Here is a 21482-nt window from a genome sequence, read left to right on the forward strand (position 1 = left end):
AGAAGGACTCTCCCAAGAAATGGTAGCAGTGAAGTGACAGTGAAATCAGGCTCTTCAAAATAATAAAGAAAAAAATCAACCAAGCAAACAGATGAAGAAAAACAAAGCAGTGGTGAAACAGATCAGCAATATTTCTGCTTTGTTAAAAAAGAAAAAAAAAAAATCAATAAAAAACTCTGCTCATCTGGTTGTAATGACTACATAATGTGAAAGCTATTTCTGCATACAGCCTCTTTGCTCTCAGCAGCTCATTTAACATTGCCAAGTCCGTTCCAAAATAGCAACTGCAACAAAACATTTCCCCACCTTTCTTAAGAAATAGCTGATAACAATAATAACAAAAAAATGAAAACTGTGCCTGACATTTTTCTCTAAAAAATTGTTGCCTAAAGGAAATATTTTTTTCTTTTTAAAATGTTATATTTCAAAAGTTAGGCTTTTGCCCTTTCCCCAAACCCCTCCAATCTATCAATCAGTATGGAACTTTTTAGCTGGTTAAGGTGTGTGATTCAGTTTGCCCCACTGCAAAGCTGAAACACTCTTCCTTCTCCCCCCCCTTTTTTTTTCCTCTATTGAAAATACCTTTTCATGTTAATTATTGTTTCTGTTTTCTGAGGAAAAGTTGCCAAAGTTTTCAACCAAGCCAAAAAAATACACAATTATCTCATTTAAATGCAGCCATTTTTACACCCCCACTCTTTACCTTTTGTTTTCAGAAAGTTCCCTTGCTGCAACATTAAACAGTTTGACCCTTGATTATACCGTATTTCCTGTGGAAGTGACAGCCAGAGATATTCAAGCTCCTGTTCTATCTGCCTTTACAGTGTCCTTCTGTAGTGCTGTGCCACTGAAGGTGTATGATGATCTTAAATGTAACTTCATATGATTTAAAGACCTCTAAGCCTACAAGATGAGTTGTCTTAGGTCTAAAATCTCCTTCCCAGAGAGGTTGTGGATGCCCCATCCCTGGAGGCATTTAAGCCCAGGCTGGATGTGGCTCTGGGCAGCCTGGTCTACTGGTTGGTGACCCTGCACATAGCAGGGGGGGTTGAAACTAGATGGCCTGTGAGGTCCTTTTCAACCCAGGCCTTTCTATGATTCTTTGATAAAAAGAATGCTGCCTTTAATTTTTAAAGTTTTTTTTTTGTTGCCTAGGAAGTATAAATCTAAAAGGTGTCTACATGCTGGACAGCTTTTCTCTATTGTATTTACACAATTAAATGCACAGAATCTTTAGCAGGGTCAATGGTGATAGGACAAGGGGAAATGGTTTCAAACAAAAGGGGGGAATTTATATAAGAATTTTTTTACAGTATGTGTGGTGAGGCACTGGCACAGGTTGTCCAGAGAGGTGGATGAAGGCCCTGTCCATGGGGACATTCAGGGTCACGCTGGAGCAACCTGATGTAGCTGCAGGTCTCCCTATTCATTGCAGGGGAGTTGGATTAAATGGCCTTTAAGGGTCCCTTCCAACACAATGTTATGACTTTATGGACTGGAGACCACTGGCACTTTGATGTGTTTCTGTGGTCTCTCTCTGTGTTAGTGGTGAAGATGTTTTTTCCTGTTCAAACAGCTGTACCTAAGTTTGTATTTTGTTTGATGTGTCTTGGACTTTCTCTATTCAGCTCAGCTTATCTATCTCTCAAATTCAAATTAAAATAATTTAATTCAATTAATTTGATTAAAGCTGATCGCATAGGCACTTAGCAGGTAAAGGATTACTGCCTTACCGGAAGACTCGTGTTTCTCCTCAGTGCTAGGTGAGTCTGGAAAAACAACCCACAATAATCAAAGTTATTTGTTTTAGCTTAGGAAATAGGTACCAGTAATCAATTTAAGGGCTAGTATTTCTTCTGAGAAAGAACTTTTATCAAACAAAAGCTTAAATTTGGTCACAAAATTAAATCAGAGGAAAAGATGCTTTACAGCTCCCAAAAATGAGTTGATGAAAAGTTTGGTTCCGCATTTTCAAATAAATAAAATAAAATAAAATATTGATTTTGAAAGCTGTAGCAGATTAATTTTGCTGAATATAAGCATTTCACTTTACATTTCTAAAACACTTGTCTCTTGAGAATTACATGCTTTAAAACAAAGCTATTAAGGGGTTCATATTGCTTGAAACCAAGTCTTTGTTTCAAGCTGAATGAAATGTGTGGTTGACCGCAATGAAAGTTTCCAGCTGATCTCTTCAAGCAACCTTAACAAACAAGGATTTGTTTTGATTTTCTTAATTTGCTTTTTTTTAGTCAGTCAGCTGGTCAAACCAAATACCATTCACTGGTCACACATGTAGACAATGCAAGCAAGTTGCTAGAGTTGCTTGGCATTGTTTAAGCATGTGTTGTAGTCTTGGTTGCTTTCCTAGGAAAGAGAAATAATATTTCATGGTATGAGTCCAGCCTTGCAATCAGATCCAGGCCTTCCAGACCAGGGAAAATGTAATGAGTAACAGTCTTGTCATCTGGAACCTGGACTTTGGAGTGCCAGCAGTCTGCTTCACAGATGCAAGAACAAATAATGAAATAAACTTTGCATCTCTCTGGGGACAAGATGGATCCTGGGCAGTGCAGAGCCTTCAGTAACCAAATGCTTACAGGTCTGGGAGAGCTCATTAATCATTAAAGAATCTAGGGAGGAGGAGAAGCCAGGCAGCGTGACCTTGGGAGTCCTGCTACTTCTGCAGACATTCTGTGCTGATGCATATCAAAGATGCTTTATTCAATTCCCTTCACATTTTTTTCCAAGAAAAACAAGGAATAAAGAGAAACTGAGTGAAGATTTGCTTTAAAAGTTGAGCTCAGCCAAATCAATTGCTGTATGTGGCTTGTCAGCAAGAAATGCTGCCTTCAGCTCCTTCCCTCTGAATTAAGAAAAAATTCTTACCTGATACTTTGAGCTTAATTTTAGATTTCTGTGTTTGATGCCCAGACTGGCTATAGATGCAACTATACACAGCTTCATCCTCTGGCTGGACGTTGGAGAGCTTTAAGGAAAAGTTGCCGTGCTTCACCTCATTTAAAAAAAGACTGGTTCTGCCACGGTATTTCTTATCCTGAGACTCCAGATCATCGTGCCCTTCAAAAAGGAAATGCACTAAGTCATCCTCTATCTGCCAGTAGAGCTTCGAGTGGGGAATGTTCAGCTCTTCAGGAGAGGTGCTGATGCAGGGCAACACAACAGTTTCTCCCACAGATGCATGGCACGTCATGTCTGGTTGACCTGGAATACAAACAGACAACTTTCTCATCACAGAGCAGTACCAGGGACACTGAGTTTCCTATAACTTGGCTTCCTCGCATTGTTACAGCTTCTCTTTCCCATTTCTGACAGTGTCCTGCTCCCAGCCAGACAGGAGGGAACATGGGCTGCGTCAGGACTAAGGGCCCTATGTGCTCAGTGCCCAGCTGGAGAGAGGTGCAGAGGGGCAGATGCTGCTGCACACAGTTTGCATCTACTCTGTCAACATGGCTGCTGCTTGAGTCTGTCTGCTTAGCTGGCGATTTTTCTCTTGGCTTCTGGGAACAGTAATCTTTGAGTTTAAGTGTAAGACAGTTTATATCAATCAGCTCAAAAGGGCAGAAAGTGATTCAGGGAAGTGGAGACAGGATAAAGCAATTAAACAACTTTTGGGTAGGGAGGAAGTCTGGCTGAACAAAAAAAGGAGAACCGTGAAAAGGATGTTGCGTTGTCAGTAGGAAAGTATTGGAAGAGCCTGATCCTCACTGCTATCCTCACTACATCTGATCATGGCTCCAAATTCATAAGGTGCAGGTTCTGCCTTGGAGGACCTGACATAATGAAGATAGCCTGACAGAACAAAGCTGCTTTCTGTAAGTCTATGTGCGAGCACCCAAGGCTGCTACTAACACTTGTGTCCTGGATTTTCCTACTCCTCAGTGTATTTATTCTCCCAGCATCCCTAAGAGATTCCCCCAGTAGCTAAATGAATTTTGCAAGGACTCAGGGAGATGCAGTCTTAGGGCTGCTCTCAATATGTTCTCTCAGTGAGTATACATACGTGGGATTGCCCTGACCCAGCTGCAGCACCTTGCACTTGGCCTTGTTGAACCTCATGAGGTTCACATGGATCCACTTCTCAGGCCTATAATGTTGAACAACTTATTAGGCTTACAAAACCGGACTAGATTTTAATGTTACATTTGCAGGTTGGAAAAAGGCAATGTGTATTTAGCTTTTGTTGTTGTTGTTGTTTCGTTGTTTTTTTTTTTTAAATAAAAACAAGATTTTCAAGACATGGACAACAAGGTATTTGCAGCATAGAGTGAAATTAATGCTTTGACAAAACCTATTTCATAAAACAATGTAGTGAATTAAAATACAGATGAATTAATTTGAATGGGAAACTTCCATCCCCAGCAGGGAGCTAAAACAAAATCAGCAGGAGTTTGGGATTGTGGCAGGAATAAAAGTTAAATCTCACTGTGAAAGAACTCAATCTGCTTTCATGGCCAAAATACTGTGAAGCATCTGGGGTAATTCATCAGACTAGATACAGAAATAAATGTTCTTGGTGGCATTGTTGCCATTCCTGTGTAGGCCTGTAAACACACCAGATTGGGCTGAAAACTAAAATGAGTCCCAGTTCTCTCTTCAGGTTGCTGATACCAGCCAGGGCTTTGCTGGTTACACACTCAGGCCTCTGTTTTTATATTTATCTGTATCTATTTTGAGGCCTGCTTGTTTTTAGAGTATGTACATTGAGACAGATATAAAAGCAGAAGGAAAACTATCATTCAGATTGCTAAATGGCAGGGATAAGTGTCTTCCATTAAACCTTTTTAGTCAACATATGCTTTTCTTAGGTTTGCAGATTTTTCAACTGAAAATCCCAGTTCTCTTTCACCCAACAATTTAAACCTCTAGCTGGTAAAAACACATATTCCCAGAGCTACTTCTATTTGTCATTGCAAAGAGATTCCTCCTGTTGTGCAGAAAGCTCAATTGTTTTCTGATTGCATCAAAACATTGATGACATTCTCAATTGGGACCCAAATTACAGTAATATAATATCACCACAGAACGGCTCACTTTGAAGGGACCTTAAAGATCAACCTATTTCTAACCCTGTGCCATGGGCAGGGCTGCCCCCCACAGCTCAGGCTGCCCAGGGCCCCATCCAACCTGGCCTCAAACACCTCCAGGGATGGGGCACCACAACTTCTCTGGGCAGCTGTGCCAGCACCTCACCACCCTCTGAACAAAGAGTTTCCTCCTAATATCTAACCTAAATCTTCCTTCTTTCAGTTTAAATACATCCTATCACTACCTAAGTAAAAAGTTGGTCCCCCCAAATATCCAAATAATGGCCATAATATTTTATTTTTAATGAAGTCCAGCACCTACTGCACACTTTCTGTTAGAGCAAACCTTACTCTGTACGCCCCAAGGAGGTTGCCTCAGACCTGTGATTAGCAGCTTCCCCCAGTGCTATATTGGCTGTACCCAGCACACCTGGAAGGGCTGAAGGAGGGAAGGGTGAGAAAGAGAGCGGCCTCAGCTCTGAAGAGCCTCTCCTATCTATCTCCAGACTGTGATCACTTCTAAATTTGATAAATACATCAGCTTTCCTTTTGTCTCTTCAGCCTCTTTTTGAATGCTGAGAAAACCAGTGGTCAGCATACATAAGCCTAGCATAACTCTTCCTTTCATGTGTGATGCAGAGCACACACCTCGTAATGCTTCTAGAGAGTGTATGAACAAATGAGGGCTCCAATCCACCTTGCCCTACTCTTCCAGCTGGTGAAATCAGGACAGCAAGAAGCTGTAAGAGGTGGCTTTGTTGGAGTTGTTTGTGGGCAAGAACAGATGGCTGAAATTTGGCTCTAATGAACTGATTAACAGAGCCTACAGGTCTGTGAGATCTTTGATAGGTGGGAAAAGCAGACCCAGATGTAAACTGAGTGTGAAAGCCAGCCTTGAGAAGGAGATAGATGTTACTGGTTAGATGGTGTTTTATTAAGCTTCTTGTCAAGATCCTCGCTACAGCAGAAGACTGGGTGTAGGGTGTTTGCTGGTACAGAGGCTGAAGCTCTTTAGAGTTGAACATCAGGGCTGCTGGAAGCCTGCTGCTGGGGCGTGTAGAGTATGGTGAGTACTGCTCATCTGATCTACCTGTGAAGCTGTGTGGGGGGTTTGGGGCAAAAATGCTTTTTGGTACACAACTTGTACCTGTAGGTGGAAGACTCGTGTAACATGTGGCTTGAGCTTGTTTTATGTTTCTGTTCTTTTAAAAGCAACTTGTTTTAAATGCTGGCAAAAACAAAAAACCATGACCAAAATGCTGAGATGATCTATGTGAATTAGAGTGATAATCTAATTAATTAATGTGATTTCTGTAACAAATAAGTACTGTTGCTTCCACAACAGTGTGGTGCAGAGATGCTCATAAGGCCTTTTTTGTTGTTCTCTCCTCCCACTCCTGGAGGTAATATGAGGTAATTGGTTGTACTGAAGGAAAGTGTAATGCCAGTAGGAGATCCACAGTTTGTGCCTTGTGGAAAAGGGCCTGGTGGTTGGAAAGCTCTTGCATCTCTCTCTCTTTCCTCTTCTCACTGATAATACTACTGTGTTTCTGATATTAAATGAAGGAAGCTTCAGAAGTAATGGGTTAAGTAGAGAAATGTTCTGATGTTAGGCATGTGGCAATGGGAAAGCTTTTGTGTTTCTGAATATCTATGAGTTCAAACTGAAATATTACTTTGGCAAGGTAACATTGCGTGGTTTCTATGTATCTTGTCTCACATGTGTGTCAAAGCAATTGGATTGGGCAGGAGGTTATTTGTAATCCCAGTTGCTCATTTGGAAATATTGAACTTGAACTTCCTTAATTACAGGGGCAAAAATGAGTCAAAGCTCAAAATGCTTGCAGGTGCATTCATCTTTAGTTGCAATAGGCTTTTCACGAAATGCGTGTTTTGCATGTAAGAACGAGACATGTAAGTTCTTAGGCTTTGCATGTAAGAACTTCAGATAAATGGAGAAATCTTAACTCTGAGTAGATCTCTTAATGTTGTTAAGTTTCATCTTCAGAAGGAGAAATTACAGGAAGTTGCCTCTGTAGCTTGTAGAAAACTTTCTTATCGATATGAACTTCTTTTATAGGGAAGATTGTGATATCTAGTCTATGCAATTCCGAAAGTCAAACTGCTAGAACTTGGCAGCAAATGTGCAAAGGCTCAGGGAAAGAGAAGGATCTTGGGCTGTGGTCCATTTGCTTATCTGGTTACTCCTGTAGATTCATTACATTCCTGAATTTTTAAGTTAACTTAAAAAGGGACCCAAGGTGGTCAGGATTGCAAAGAATGAGATTCCAACCCATCCTTAATTTTATGGAAATGGCAGATTGTTTTAAGGATATGGCCAAGATCATCTTTACAGGTGGAGATCTGTGGGCTGGAAGCGCCTACATCTCAAAAACCCTTATTTCAGATATGGTTTATCTCTAAGTTATTGCCTGCACTTGTAAGCCTTGGACTCTGATGAAATAAATTCAAAGCACAACACAGCACACACTTGTTTGTTTTGCTCGAAGATTCTTAGTGAATCGTTATCGTAAGTGTTTATGTATTCATGTGTAAATATTTCCACAACTCTTGGATGTGTATTATTGTATATTTACCTCTGGGTAGAGATGTAATCAGCAAGCAAGCAAACATCCAGACAGTCATCCTAGTAAAGTGAGAGAAATAGAAATTCTGAGTACTTCATCAGAATGCTAGAGCAGAGGTCATAGACATGAAATGGGGCACAAGTTATGCTAGAGAAAATAACTTCCGTATCTTTGAAGAGAATTTGGATACAAAATTGGATGGCTTATCATTCCTGGCTTGATTTGTCATCTCGTTTTGGTGTGGGGGTGTAAGTCCTGCCTGTAGACCTAAGCTTTCTCGGTGGTCATGATGGGATGAGTTTCAGTCACAAGTACAAGACCCATACTTCCCTCTTGCGTTCTCATGTGGGCGAAGTTAATGGCAAATGTGTAGCCATAATTTGCTCCTGAGATTATATTCTTTTGGCAATTAAAAGAAATTCCCTCTGCCTACAGGCTTCAGATGTTTTGCAACACAAGAAAACATAGCTTACCATTCCATTTTTTAGGTTTGCTGGCTCTTAGGAATCCTTCCACGTTGCTGACTTCACCTGGTGCTCTTTTGGTCTCTAGAAAAGCAAAAGAGTGAAAGATATTCTAATGTTTGCTGCCATACATTTTTCTATAGATGGGAATAAGGTATTTTTATTGCTTAGTTTTTGGTGGTTCAATGTCTATTTTTACACTCTGTGTGTATAATAGCAGGAATTTGTTTTCTTGGGTGGGATGGATGTGAATCATTAGCCATGCCGTTACAGTTCCTGAGCTTTCAGTCTGCTGTTGGGAATTCTTGCTCTGTAGCCATTGGAGATCAGAGAAGGTGGTGAAACCTAGGGGGTGTTGTACTGATGAAGACATGTAAACACTATATCTCAGATTCTACCAAACATGACTCCCATTGGCATATCTACAGCAAAACACAACTCTAGATAATAAGCTATAGGAGTAATACTGGTTGAAAGAGCTTTTTTGAGGAGGCTGTTAAATCAGATACTTTCTCAGAGAGATTAAAAAAAAAAAAAAATAGAGTAAGGATAAAACAAAAGGGCTTTTTGGGTTTCCTCTTGCCATCCTCTCAGCATCTTGTAACTTAGAGAATACAAACATGTGAGTAGTGGCCTCTCCCCATTGTGCTTCAGAGATGATGCTAGTGGTGAAAGTGGTGGTTTAGCCAAGGTAGTCATCTTTTCAGAGTCAGTGCTGTGTGGGAAGGGAGAAAGTGCTGCCTATTATTTTTGGTGAAATAGTGCTGCTTGGGGTAAACGAGGCCCCAAATGGTGAGGATTCCACTAGTCCCACAGTGGCTGAAGCTTGTGTGCTCGTTCTCTAAATCTAGTAACAGAGCTGAATTTCTATGCTCTTCCGTTGTGGTCAAGACCTGCTTAATTTACCAGCCCTTTCCTGATACTCAGTGTCTTTGTTGAGAGCAGGAACACAATGCCAGCTGGGACTCCTATCCTGGTCCTAGATCCTCCTTCTTTGTGCTATGGTGCTGTGGCTGGACTGTGGAAAGTTGAATTTGAGCTATAACATTGTGATGGATGTCTTCTGTGTTGGAAAGCTGTATCATCTCTCAGGCTGGTCACTATAAGCTTTGTGCAGTGCAAGAGTTAAGCTCAGCGTGTGTGACTGATGTTTGAGAGCTGGTGGAAGGCTGCTGGTGGGCTGTTCTGTGGTGGTTTGAGATGAGCAAGCAGGGGATGTGTTTTGGTTGATGTAACTGATGTAGGGAATGATCTGGCTCAAGTGAAACTATCATAAAATCCATGCCTGTTTGAGTTTTCTCATAGATCTTACATAGAGCAGTCTGCACGTCTCTGACAAACTTCCACTGTGGTTGCCTCCATCTCCTTTGTAATGATTATTATTTCAAACAAGAAAATTAACTTAGGCAAAAAAAGCTTATTCCATATCTTCCTTTAAATAAAGTTCATACACTGACTCTATCCTCCCTCTCAGCTTTGCATGAATGTTCCACTCTACAGAAGACTGCTCTGCAAAAGTACCAGCAGCAGTCTTATCCTGTGTCCTGGCCTGGAGGGCAGGATGAATCTGGAGGGACTGGGGCTCCATGTGTCTGTTCTGTGCTGCTAGGCAGCAGCAGGTCTGTTGTAGGGCTGAAGGAAGGCAGCGTGCTGGCTGGTGCTCTGCAGTGTGCAAGGCTGTTCCTTGTGAAGAAAGAACTCAAAATACAATAGGTGTGACCAGCTTATGGGGTCTGAGAAAGGTGTGAGAGAAGCAAACAGAAGTGACCCTGAGGTCAGATCTCCTAGAAAATGAATGATAAGAAAAAAAAAAAACACTTCTAACAGTTTTGCTTCTGACACGAGTCAATTGAAGTTGATTTTTCCTGCCAAGACAGCTTGCTTGCATCTCTGGCTTTGTACATTTTACTCCCACAGAGTCCCTGTGGGGTTTCTGATTCTGACAAATATCTGTAAGAAAGTCAAAGCTAGGGGAGAAGTCCTGAAATCAGACCTGAAATACCAAATCGCATCTGAATTGCATGAGAACCTTATTTCTTGCCACCCACGTGATTTTGCTACTTCCCCACTGAAGTTTAAACTTATGCCTAAAAATTAGCAAGGAAGGTGCTGCTTGATATGAAGAATAAGACGCAAAACTACAGGATTGTTCTAGCTGGAACACCTGGCCCTTAATTTATCTTACCAGGATGAGATTCTGCTGGAGTAACATTTCTTTCTGAATTAAGCTGACACTGCTTGAAATATCAATGTCTATGCAGAACCTCCACCACAATTGTTCTTGGTACGCTAAAGAAGATCTGTTTCAGTCTGTGCAGTGCAGCCCAGATGTTTCAGTCATCAGACAGAAAAGCATTCAAAGCAATTACTTTGTTCAGTCTTTAACATCTTTATTTTAACTTTTTTTTTTTTTTAAAGTGCTGGCTTAAATGAAATGGAAGCTGAGGAAACTACTGCATTTCAAACTTAAGAATTAATCCACTATTCATTAATCTGATGAAGTAATTATTTGGGCCTTGCTTTGAGATGCTAGAACGATTAACTGAGTAAGACTTTTTGATGAAGAATAATTTCCAGAAGAATTACAACACTAAATACCACTTCTTTTTAGCACACTAACTTACTTGACGTAGTTAAGGCATGCACAGTGATTAAAGCATATGATTAAATTGTAAAATTTGAACTTCTTGGCAATGTCTTTGTCATGATGCAGACGTCAGATGGGTGTGAAGCTATTTACTGAACATGTTCATTCAGCCTGCAACATAATGCAGTCAACCAAAAAGGAAAACAACCGACTGTTCCAAGCACATGCAGAATAGGGGGGCTTTGTCACAGAGAAAACAGATTCACATTTTTTCTTTCCATGGAATGAGGGTGGCACTGTTACTTTTGAAGGCTTTTTCACCCTTGCAGGACTGATATGCTCCTTGTAAAATGAGTTAGAATGGCATTTTCCAAGAGTGATCTGTTAAAGCTGGAGATAATGTTGTTGCAGTGCATTAAGGATGCTGGTCAGCATAACTGGGAGAGCAGGAGGGGAAAATGTTATATTACCATTAGAGGCATTCCTACCTGTGCAGTGGGACTGGAACTAGATGATCTTTGAGGTCCCTTCCAACACAAACTATTCTATGATTCTATAAATTGGTTGGTCTACTGGACAACCTATTTGACTCACTGACCTTTGCTGCTGGCTCAGTCATGTGTGATAGGAATGGAATGAATGGTGGCACAGGCTGGAGAAGGCACCTGTGGCCAGAAAGGGCTGGCCCAAAGAGTTTAACAGATGAACGAAGGCCACTGTCAAGAAGGAAACAACTTGTTATGCACCTGGCAAAGCTTTGCAGCTTAGTCACTGATTGCTTCTTCAAGTGTGTATCCTATGTGCCTTTTTTTTACCTTATATGAGCAAACCTGTGCTAACTGGCTCTCGCAGTGAGAGGAGGGATGGGAAAGGAAAACTTTCTCAATTTAGTGAAACCCGAGAGAGTGTTCAGCAGAGAAATGTCACCTTTACTATTCCTTGTCTACACCATGGCAATCTTTTGTCATTTGTTTAAGTGCCCTCTGACCGTGTAACTGTGCGGTCCTTTTACCTTTGCTAATAAAAGGTTTATGAGTTTGCAAGTGCAAATTACTGCCTTCCTGGAGTGTGTTCTTATGGTGCAACAATCTCTATCAAAACTGGGTAATTAAATCCAATCTGAAAGAAAGCTGTAATCAAAGTGAGGTGTCACTTAGACAGCTGTCCCATCATTTCTTTTTAAGAAAAGAGTTTTAATGACATCAAGTGAGGGATAAGGTTTTTGTATACTCAGATATGACCATGTCTTTCTCCTTTAAGGAGTTAAAGTAATTTACTTCAACAGCTAATTTAGAAGTAGTGTTCTTGGGGATTTGTGAGCAATGACAATTAGTATTTACGTAGATGAACTGATGGGTAATTCATCCTCTCTGCTCAAGGCAGGCTGGGGGAAGGAGGAGGGAGGGAAGTGCCCTTTGCCACCTGGGGAGTGTCCCAATCCCCAGGTTGTGAATTGTGTTAGAATAACAGCCAAGTTCTGAGCAAGGCTTCTTCAGGTGCACTGTAGTGAACCTACAGCACTGGTGAGGAGAACTGGAGGCTGGTCTTGTTTCAAGGATTGTTTGGTTTAGTCATTTATAGCTGTTTGAAACTCCTGTACCTTGTCCTTTTCTCACTGTGTACTTTGTTTGCACTTGCCTTCTTCCATCCCACGCTTTGGTCACACCACCTATGTGGTGGAGGCAGCACGTGGTGGGTAGAGTGCTGGATTTGGGCTTGCTTTTGTTTTGCTGTTCTGCTGGAATTTCCTGCTGCCTATTTGAAGCACATCAGTCTCTGAGGGCTGAATGTTTGTTATCGACTGCGTTATCTGCTCTGCCAAGTCATTCCTTCTTGAGGTTAAAGAATAGAAGTGGTGGTGTGTGATCTGTTCCCAGAGGAAAGCTGTATCCAAAGCAGAGTCCTACAGCAGAAAACTGCATCCATTTCCCTGATTTTGTATAAACAGTGCTGGTAAGAAGAAATTTATCCATATGCATGGAAATAAAATAGGAATTAAGGTTTATTTCTAGTCATAGTATGCAAAATTCAAACTCACACGCACCTTTCCAAGGCTTGGTGGAAAATAGCTGAACTCTGGATGAGCCTGGCCAAAAAGGGAACACATCCAAGTTAGCACTTTGCTTGAGTGTTTTGGTTACTAAACTTTAATTCTTGATTTCAGAATAACCTAATAGCTCTCAGACTGAAGTTGTTCTTAGCTTTGCAAAATGGGAACAGTTTGGGTGGCCTAGTGGGACTGATGCTAAATGTGGCACATTTCATTTCAAGTTTCACAAGGAAGGAAGTGCTCACTCAGTATGCAAGTCAGTAGTTCTCAACACTGATCAAATATTGCTCCTATCCTGTGGTTATTGGGCAGTTTCATTTTATGTTGGGTCTGAGTGAATTCTCAGGCAACTGAGATCCCCTGTGATCCGTGTTTCCAGCCCTCTCTTGAGAGGAATTTAAATGGTTCCCTTAGCTGAAGGGCCAGTGCGGACACTGGAAGGGCCAATACAAGGACCAGGTGGGAGTCTGGAGATCTTTGAGATATTTTAGGCTGCTGCCTGTGGGGTCTGTCAGACAGAGGAGTCAACTGCCAGTAATGTTTAATAGTGTGAATGTATCCCATTCTCTTGAAGCACATTTTGTCCTTTAAGTACTGTGACTTTTGCACTAGATTTAGCAATGAGACTTGCAAGACAATACAGCTGCCCTACAGAATGTCAGGGCAGGGCCTGTCATTTGTTTTGCATCTGAGGGCAAAGGCTTGATTTAGGGAGCCACTTCTGTGCTCTTAATCCTGAAGAAATCTTCTCAGAGCCACTGATCCCCATCTTGCACATCATAAGTTCTGTTGGGTTTCTGAATGTTGTGGATTTAAATCTCTTTGGGTGGAAGCTCAGAAAGCATAGCCCAAGCAGTACCTTGCGTGTCCTGATCTCTGTCTGCTTTGCGTTTGCTGGGTGAGGCTTATTCCCTGTGACTGGTGATGTGTGGTGGTCTCGTGCCCTTTTATGAAACACATGAAGACAAACCAAGAAGTTGCTGTTCCTTTTTGTGAGGGAGCTGCCAGAGAGACACCGCAAGTTCCTCTTTCTCCCAATTTCTTTGTCCTCTTCAGAGAGTTTCCACTGCTCTTTGACCATTCCAACAAAATGTTTCTCTTTTGATGAATACATTCTTAAGAAGAATAAAGAACTGCTCTTCCAAGAGATTGCAGTTACATGAGACAGGCAGATGTGCTTCTACATTTTGTTCTAGAAAACCTAAGCTTCAAAGAAATGATGCAGAAAGAAGTGAAAGGGTTCAGCATTGTGTATTTTTCTTCCTTTTTTTGGTCTTCAAAGATAATTACTGTCTGAATAAATGGTTCCAGTGCTCTCTGCCTGACGTCTTGTTTTACTGTTGTATAAGCTTTGAAGATAGAGGTATTCTGAAGTAAAGTGTTAACATGGAACAAGGATCTTCATTTTTGATTCTTCACTTGATTTTTTTCTTTTCTTTCTGACATTTGCTTAAACTGATGGTGGAATCAGTGTCATTGTCTGATTCTGGTGCGCTCTGTTCAATGGCAAACAGCTCAGCTGAGACACATCTGTGTGAAGAGTCCTGAAGTTATTAAACTAACTTAAGTCAGTAAAACTATTTGTTGGGCTTGCACTGACAATAATAGCACTACACTGGATGGTCTGAATTTTTTTTTTTTTAGGAAAATAAGACTTGGTTTTGAAGAGAGATGATCTGAGCTGCATTATTGCTACCTCTTAGGAGCAAAAAGCTCAACTTTTATGAAGGTGACTCTTAATGGGTGCCTAGTTATTGCCATTATCTTTTTTTCTCATTATATTTTACAGTTTAGTCAACTCTTTTACTGCCCAAGAATGTGTATGAGTTCCATGTTTTTCTGGTCACAAGCAGAGAAGAAATATCTGCAGGCTGTATTGGGGGTTTGAAAAAAGAGGGAAATGAAGTTCTCACTGCCTTTCCTCCCAGGTACTTAAATTACTACTTTTTTTTTTTCTTTAGGCAGTATGCCAAATGATATGAATTCCTCTATGTAGTTTCTCATTAAATGAACGTGGTCAAGGATAACTGAGATGGATTGAAATACGGGGGAAGTTCTTGGACTTCATGGGTGTGGCTTTCAGGTATTTCTCCTTGGTCTTTGATGTCGCTCTTGTGTGGCATTTCCCTCCCACTGTTGGTATAATTTATTTTACAGGCCCTTGAGCTGGGCCTGCTGTCTTCTGACGCAGGGATGTGGTCTGACCTCAGATTTGTCCTACTAGGTCTTGGTTTTACCACCTGCTCACAGCTGATAAGCCTCTCAAGAAGATCTGTGTTTATGAGCATTATCTTTGTTCTCCATCTCACCTGTGTGATGTCTTGACAGAGCACAACGGAACGGACACAGATCTTAAAGGGATATAACAAGAACTGAACCACTGAACCTGAAGGAAGAACCAAACTGAGCTTTTCATACTGTAAAGCACCAAAGCAGGAAATAACAATTTTGTACAAGTTTGGGGTGATAGCCTTAGCTGTGTCTTGTTCAACTTATCTATTTGCAAGGATTTTTATTCCCCTTCAGTCAGCAGTTATCTCACACTAAAGTGGGATTATTTAAAAAAAAAAAAAAAAAAAAAAACCACCTTAAGAAATGTCATCGGTCTGAAGAAAGAAAGAGGAAAAATCCCTCCCTTTTGAACTTTCAGATTTGTAGAACGGATAAAGGCCAGTCACAAATGATAGGGAGAAAGGGAAATTCTGAGGGACTTTCTTAGGAAGCAGAAGGGAAACTGTTTCAGGCTCAGAAGGTTGCTTTGAGCGAATAGTTTAGTCAATAAATTGTCTGTTTTTGTTTGATGCCTTGGGTAGGAGGAAGTGCAATGCAGTATCTCCAGAGAATTTCCATTCTCCAAAGTTGATGTTTGCTTGGCACTGAAACAGCTTTGGAAAATCCTGCCCTTTAGATACTTATCTTTTTTTGCTGGCAACTGTTGCTAACAACAGGCTCATGGGATTGTAGAGGCTGCCCATTGCTTTTCTGGGCATGACTCTTCTCTCTGTCTTTAATTCACATATTGTAGAAACCACCTTTAGACATGCTGATGTTATTAGTGATATGCACACACAATTTCACATAGGTATACTGGTTAGCTTTCTCTTTTATGTCAGACCTGTTCCTAGAGTACATGTTTCCTTCCCAAACTGTGACCCTTCAGTCTATTGGATCTATACTTCCCAATAAGTGAGATCAGGAGGGAAGCTGTAGGGCAGATGAAGTTCAGTAGATACTTACAGCAAAGCTTTTAAGCTTTAGAGGTAAAAGAAACAAATTGGTTGCTACTGTGTTTCCTATGTTGGGTATGTAAATGCTGAGAATAGTGAGTATAAAAATGAAAGCTCAGAATACCAGGATGAGAGGAGAAAAAGAAACTGAAGTTAGCCTAGGTTGGCATAGCATGTTATGGCTCTTCCCAGGAACATAGCATTGGTTTGCCTGAACTGTCCAAGCTCAGTACTGGGCACCTCTCGGAGGCCTTGAATATCCAGAGAATGAACTTTGTGGTAATAGCTCTTTCAAGTGAGAGGAACCACTGAACCTGGGTTATTTTCCTAGGCTATATAATGCAACTCATTGAACGTATTTAGAAGCAACTGTTCATTGTAAAGTTTTATAGTGCCAGAACAAATCTGGAGGTCAAGTAAGATATTAACTCACTGATGTCTGTCACTAAATCCCAAAGGAGCTAGTGTCTGCCTGAGCTGTTGTCTTGTCTGCTAACGGAACTGAAGTTGTGTGGGGTTTCATTTGATGATTCTTCAGTTTATTTTCTTAATTGTTGCTTCAGTTCACATGAGAACTCTTCTGGGGAGGGAGAAGTTGTTTACAGAACAAATTCCCCAAGAGTAATTCACATCACTTACACCTTTGTCTTAACAAAGGATATTCCTACAGGCTCTAGTGGCAACTTTCTTGCCTCAAAAGAAAATTGAGTGCAGTGAATGCAAATAACTAAGGAAGAGGAGACCTTTTCCCTTTTGCAGGAATCGAATCGCTACTGGTCGTCTTCATAGTTACCCAATAAAATGCACAGAGTACTTGTGAAGTGTAAACTCCATTCTAGTAAAATCATTAAGACCTAATGGTTCAAGGGCTCTTGAACCAGCGACAAAAATAAAGCTGGCAGTTGCCAAATACTACAGGCTTAGAAAATAAAACAGTTGTCTACCCAGTGCCTGGACAGTATTTACAAGGGTGAAGTCTACAGCCTTCTACACTTTCTTTGGTATGGAAACTGAATGTTTGGATGTGGCCCAGTTACAAATGTAAGAATTCTGATGTCTGATTAACTCCATTCCATCAGAGATGGACAAAAACAAACAAACAAAAAAACAACCACAAACCATTTCAAACAGGGTTGTCTAGCAATGCTTGAGAACAATTGTGCTCATTTTTCTAAGCTGTAAATAATCATGTTAAGTGGAGATGAAACTTATGTTGAATTAATGGGATGTGCATACAATATCATTATCTAAAGGGAGGGGCGACAGGAAAGAAAGAGATGGATGCTTTAGCAGTAGCTGTTGTAATAAGACGAAGGCAAATAGCTTCAAACTAAGAGAGGGAAGACTTGGAGATTGGATGTAAGACGACGACTTTATTTATTTTTGCAATAAGAGCATTGATGCACTGGCACATGTTGCCCAGAGAAGTGGTGGATGTCCTATCCCTGGAAAAACATGAGATCAGGCTGAATGGAGCTCTGAGCAACCTGATGTAGCTGTAGGGTGTCCCTGTTCATTTAGAGAAATTGGACCAAATAATCTTTAAGGATGTCTTCCAAATCAAATAATTCTATACAAAATAAGCATCTTTTTCCTATTCATATAATGGAGTCATAAGCACTTCCTGCAGGCCCTCTACTCTGGAATGTTTCTCAGTTTTCTTAAAGCTTTAAGACTTATTTGTTAATGGTTAGTTCAGATCCAGTTCAACTGAATCATTTTAACAACTGTCTTTCAAGTATTGTGAGCATGATCAGATACTGCCTCTTTCCTGTCCCAAAAGTGCCTGTCTGCTATCAGTGATATTACTTTTTTTTCCTACCTCTAGTCACGATGATACAAGAAGTTGCTGGATTCTTTACAAAGAAGCAAGATTGGGGTTTGAAAAGGAAAAGAAGAGTTCCTTTCTCTTAAAGTACTGTGGAAAAACTGCTTAGGTTTATTTCCTGTGGAAGATTCTATTCAGATCTATGACACAGGAAAGAGGTGGCATCCTCCTCCTCTTTGCCTTTTTCTAATAATGGAACCCTCTTCTCGCTGTGTGGGAGTACCATTAATTTTCACATATTGCCTGGCCTCTTCCATAGGTAGATGTGGGAGATCTACTCCAAGTGTGCATCTTGAAGTATGGAGGGCTTTGTTTTCCTTTTTCTGTGATCATTAAGTGTCTTGACATTCATGTTGGGGACTGTGTAGTATTTCAGCAGTGTTTTTTGTGAATTACTTTTAGGTGAGGACTGTTAGCTGCCTGGAGTGCCACTTTTCCAGAATTGGGAGATATCCAAGAAATGGGGTACAAATTGTATTTTTAGAAGTAAAGAAAACAGTCCCAAACCATGAAAACAAACAGTAACACCCCTTCCCAACCCCCCCTCCACAATGGATTCTTTGCAGCAGAAGGGCCTCTTCATTTGGAGAAAGGAGAGGAACAGGGAGAGATTGAAACTATGATGATGCTATCCTGTCTCCTTCTGCAGTACTTTTATGCTTTTCTGTGACTTCATTTTCAGATTACAAATCAGCCCTGGCAACCTTCATAGAGCATAATTGGTCATCTTGAGTTTCTTGGTTATTGTTTTTTTTCTCTCATTTAATTGTCTGATCCATGAGTCATCTGGTTGTTGTGTACCAGTCGATAACAGGTTAGATTTTTATGTATGCCTCAACGCTGACTCTTAACTCTGCTAGAACAGAGGCAGTGAGATAGTAAGCTTAGTTTTTGGGGGAGGTCCCAAAATTCTCTGCCAGATCCATTTTTTTGTTTTGAAGTAATAACTTCTGGTGTACTTTGGGACAGTAGTGATGCCTCAGATGAGCTTGGAGTTGTTAAAAGCTAGCAAGAACCACCCCCAAGAGACTATGAAGCTCTGTAGAAGAAGTTGCTCAACTGTTGAACTTAGCCATATAGTTTCTCCTCTCCCTGGTAGCATGGAGTTGACTGAACAGACGCGGATGATGGTGTGGTTTAGCAATGTGATGCGTTGCTGAGGAGATACAGCAGGACGAAGAACTCGAGAAGCACTTAAGTTGTCTCTGCGGATGATCTGGGCTAATCTGAAATGGCAGCCTAGTGCTAGAAAAGATCTGAAACCTAGTGATAGAGAGTGATTCTGAAACGCAGGCTTATTTACATTTTCTACTCTTCACACTACTGATCCTAAAGGTTAGTAAATGCTGTTTCCCATCTTGGGTGGCATTTATAGTGGCTCTTGCTCTGGCTTTGCTACTGATTAGCACACAAGCAGAAAAAGTTGACTTCATTTTGTGGTGGAGCACAATGCATGATGTAAGCCTGACTGATTTGCGAGAGATCTGTGCTATCACTCTATAACATTTCCTATTGCTGAGTTGAAGCACTAGGCTAGACTTGTCTGATCCAACAGATCTTGTCATGCTTGGCAAGAGCTGCAGGATGCAATTCACATTCATATTATATACAAGGAAAGATAACTAGGACAGAGAGACTAGGGAGATAAAGCTGATGTTACTACAACAGCAGTACAGGTTACATTACAGAAGTTGCCCAAGGAAGTTACCAGCAGTCAAGTTAGGAATACAACATCTGATGTGAATAATTTATAAATGGCTATGTTGAGAGAAGACAAACTCTTGCTCTGTAACTTCTGTAAGAAAACTGCACAAAAGTACATAGGGTAGGCATGCAACCATACAAGGGAAGTTGCATGCTATTTTGTTATCTTGTTCTGCTATTATTATTTTACTGAACCTGCTCTCTCATAAAATTTTTTGGACTCTTGTTAGAGTTAAATGCATAGGATTGTTTTGTGTTTTCCATCGTCCTGAAAATGGTGCAAACAATTTTCTCTATTTTTTTTTTCTAATTTTTGAAATGCACTTCTAAGGGTTACAACGGATGCTGGGGAGAAGGAGGTGGAGTCTAGAAGGGTGCTCTAGTTAATCACATAACCTTCATTTTTCTAAAACAACAACAATGAAACAACAGCAAAAAAAAAAACAAAAAAACAAAAAACAGGTTGTAAAACACGAGTTGCATCTTTGAACTATTAGTTGGTATTTATGTCTCCAGGCTGTGAGAGTAAAGATTAACTAGTTCTTTGAATTTATTAAATAGAAGTTGGGAACCCAATATGCAAAATGAGGGTCCCAAGAATTATGTGGGGGGATTTAAGTCCTGAAAGTTGCTGACAAGGGGAGAAGTCTTAAAGTGGTCTTTAGTTTGCTCTTCTATGATGATATACCTCAGTGATAATGGAGCTCTGTTAGTAAGATGTTTCATTTCCTCAAGAGAGGTTTGCTTCATTTGTGGTGACAAAATCCTTTCACCAATTACTGTGTTTAATACAACAGAGCATAACATTTGTCATCTGAAAGTAGGCCATAGGTGAAAGCAACCAGATGTTGTCAAGTGTGTGAATGGTACCCAGATGTCTTGTGTTGCAGGGGCATCCGATGGTCTAGTAGCAGACCAGGGGGTCATCCTGAGCATTTTAGCAGAGACTACTTCAGATGTGGCTCTGGGCCCAAAATGCCTTAGTAATGAGTCAGTGGATCAACACTGTACAATTCTGCTATAAATGCACCAGCTTGCTAGTGAGGTAGTCAAATCTGACATATATCAGTAGAGCAGTGCGCAGGTAGTTATTGCAGTCTTTCTCTTGTCCATCAAACTTAGCCCTTCTCAATGTCAGAGATGCTGAACAAAACTTTTAATAAGTTTATGCTATTTTAAACGTGAAGGTAAATAGTGACTTGAAAAGAAAGAGGAGAGGTTTTCACCAGGTCACCAGTTTTCATGCTGTGAAAGGCCAACCTGACCTCTCTGTGGTTCTACACTTTCATTATAGGAAATCCCCTGTGAAAGTTGGGTAAACTTAACTTTACTGTGTATTTCCAACCAGCCATAAACTGAAAGTTGAGGATGTGAAAAGCACATCCTAAATAAGGCTTGCAATTTCGACAGTGTGTAACATGACCTATTGTTTGCTCTCTAGGCCTCACCTTACTCCGTTAGGTAAATTCTGTGGTTAAATTAGATTATCATCAATAGCGGGTGGGAATTACAGGTACTGTCAAATATATTTGTAATCAGATTTAAAACAAAATCATCTCAAATGTTGAAGGGATATAGTTGGCAGAACTGTAGAAGCATACAAACAACAGTTTCCTTCCTGTACAGCAGGCAGTCACCCAAAGCACTCTTTGAGAAGCAGCTGGAGTCCAAGGAAGGAGCCACCAAGTTGTGAGGGTTGGCAGCTGCTGTTCTGGGAGCTGGAGGCAGCTTCTCCATGGTTTCTTTACCCCTTCCCAGCCCTTCCTCCTCTTTGCTTCGTGGCAACAGGATTCACTGAGCCGCTCTCATCTCTGATCATGTCACCTCATAACTCTGCATCCTTGAATATCTTCTCTGATATTGTCAGCAAGTATATATCATTCAGGAGGCTACCCAAAATCCAGGCTGATTTTGTAGTTCTAGGGCCAGCCTTCTCAAATGTTTCTGTCTACATATCCTAAAGCCATGACTTAAAAAGATGTTGGG

The 21482-nt window shown here is 40.7% G+C and overlaps 1 long non-coding RNA gene across 1 annotated transcript; it reads left to right on the forward strand.

Annotated features, from left to right (window-relative positions):
* Positions 1 to 5501: 5501 nt before the first annotated feature.
* Positions 5502 to 19994, forward strand: LOC116229869 (uncharacterized). The gene is made up of 3 exons (XR_004167125.2): positions 5502 to 6114; positions 14699 to 14820; positions 14962 to 19994. It is a non-coding gene; the product is annotated as an uncharacterized LOC116229869 (long non-coding RNA).
* The last annotated feature ends 1488 nt before the right edge of the window (positions 19995 to 21482 follow it).

The sequence above is a fragment of the Phasianus colchicus genome, chromosome 1, assembly GCF_987193195.1.
Source record: "Phasianus colchicus chromosome 1, bPhaCol1.hap1.1, whole genome shotgun sequence".
NCBI classification, from domain to species: Eukaryota; Metazoa; Chordata; class Aves; order Galliformes; family Phasianidae; genus Phasianus; species Phasianus colchicus.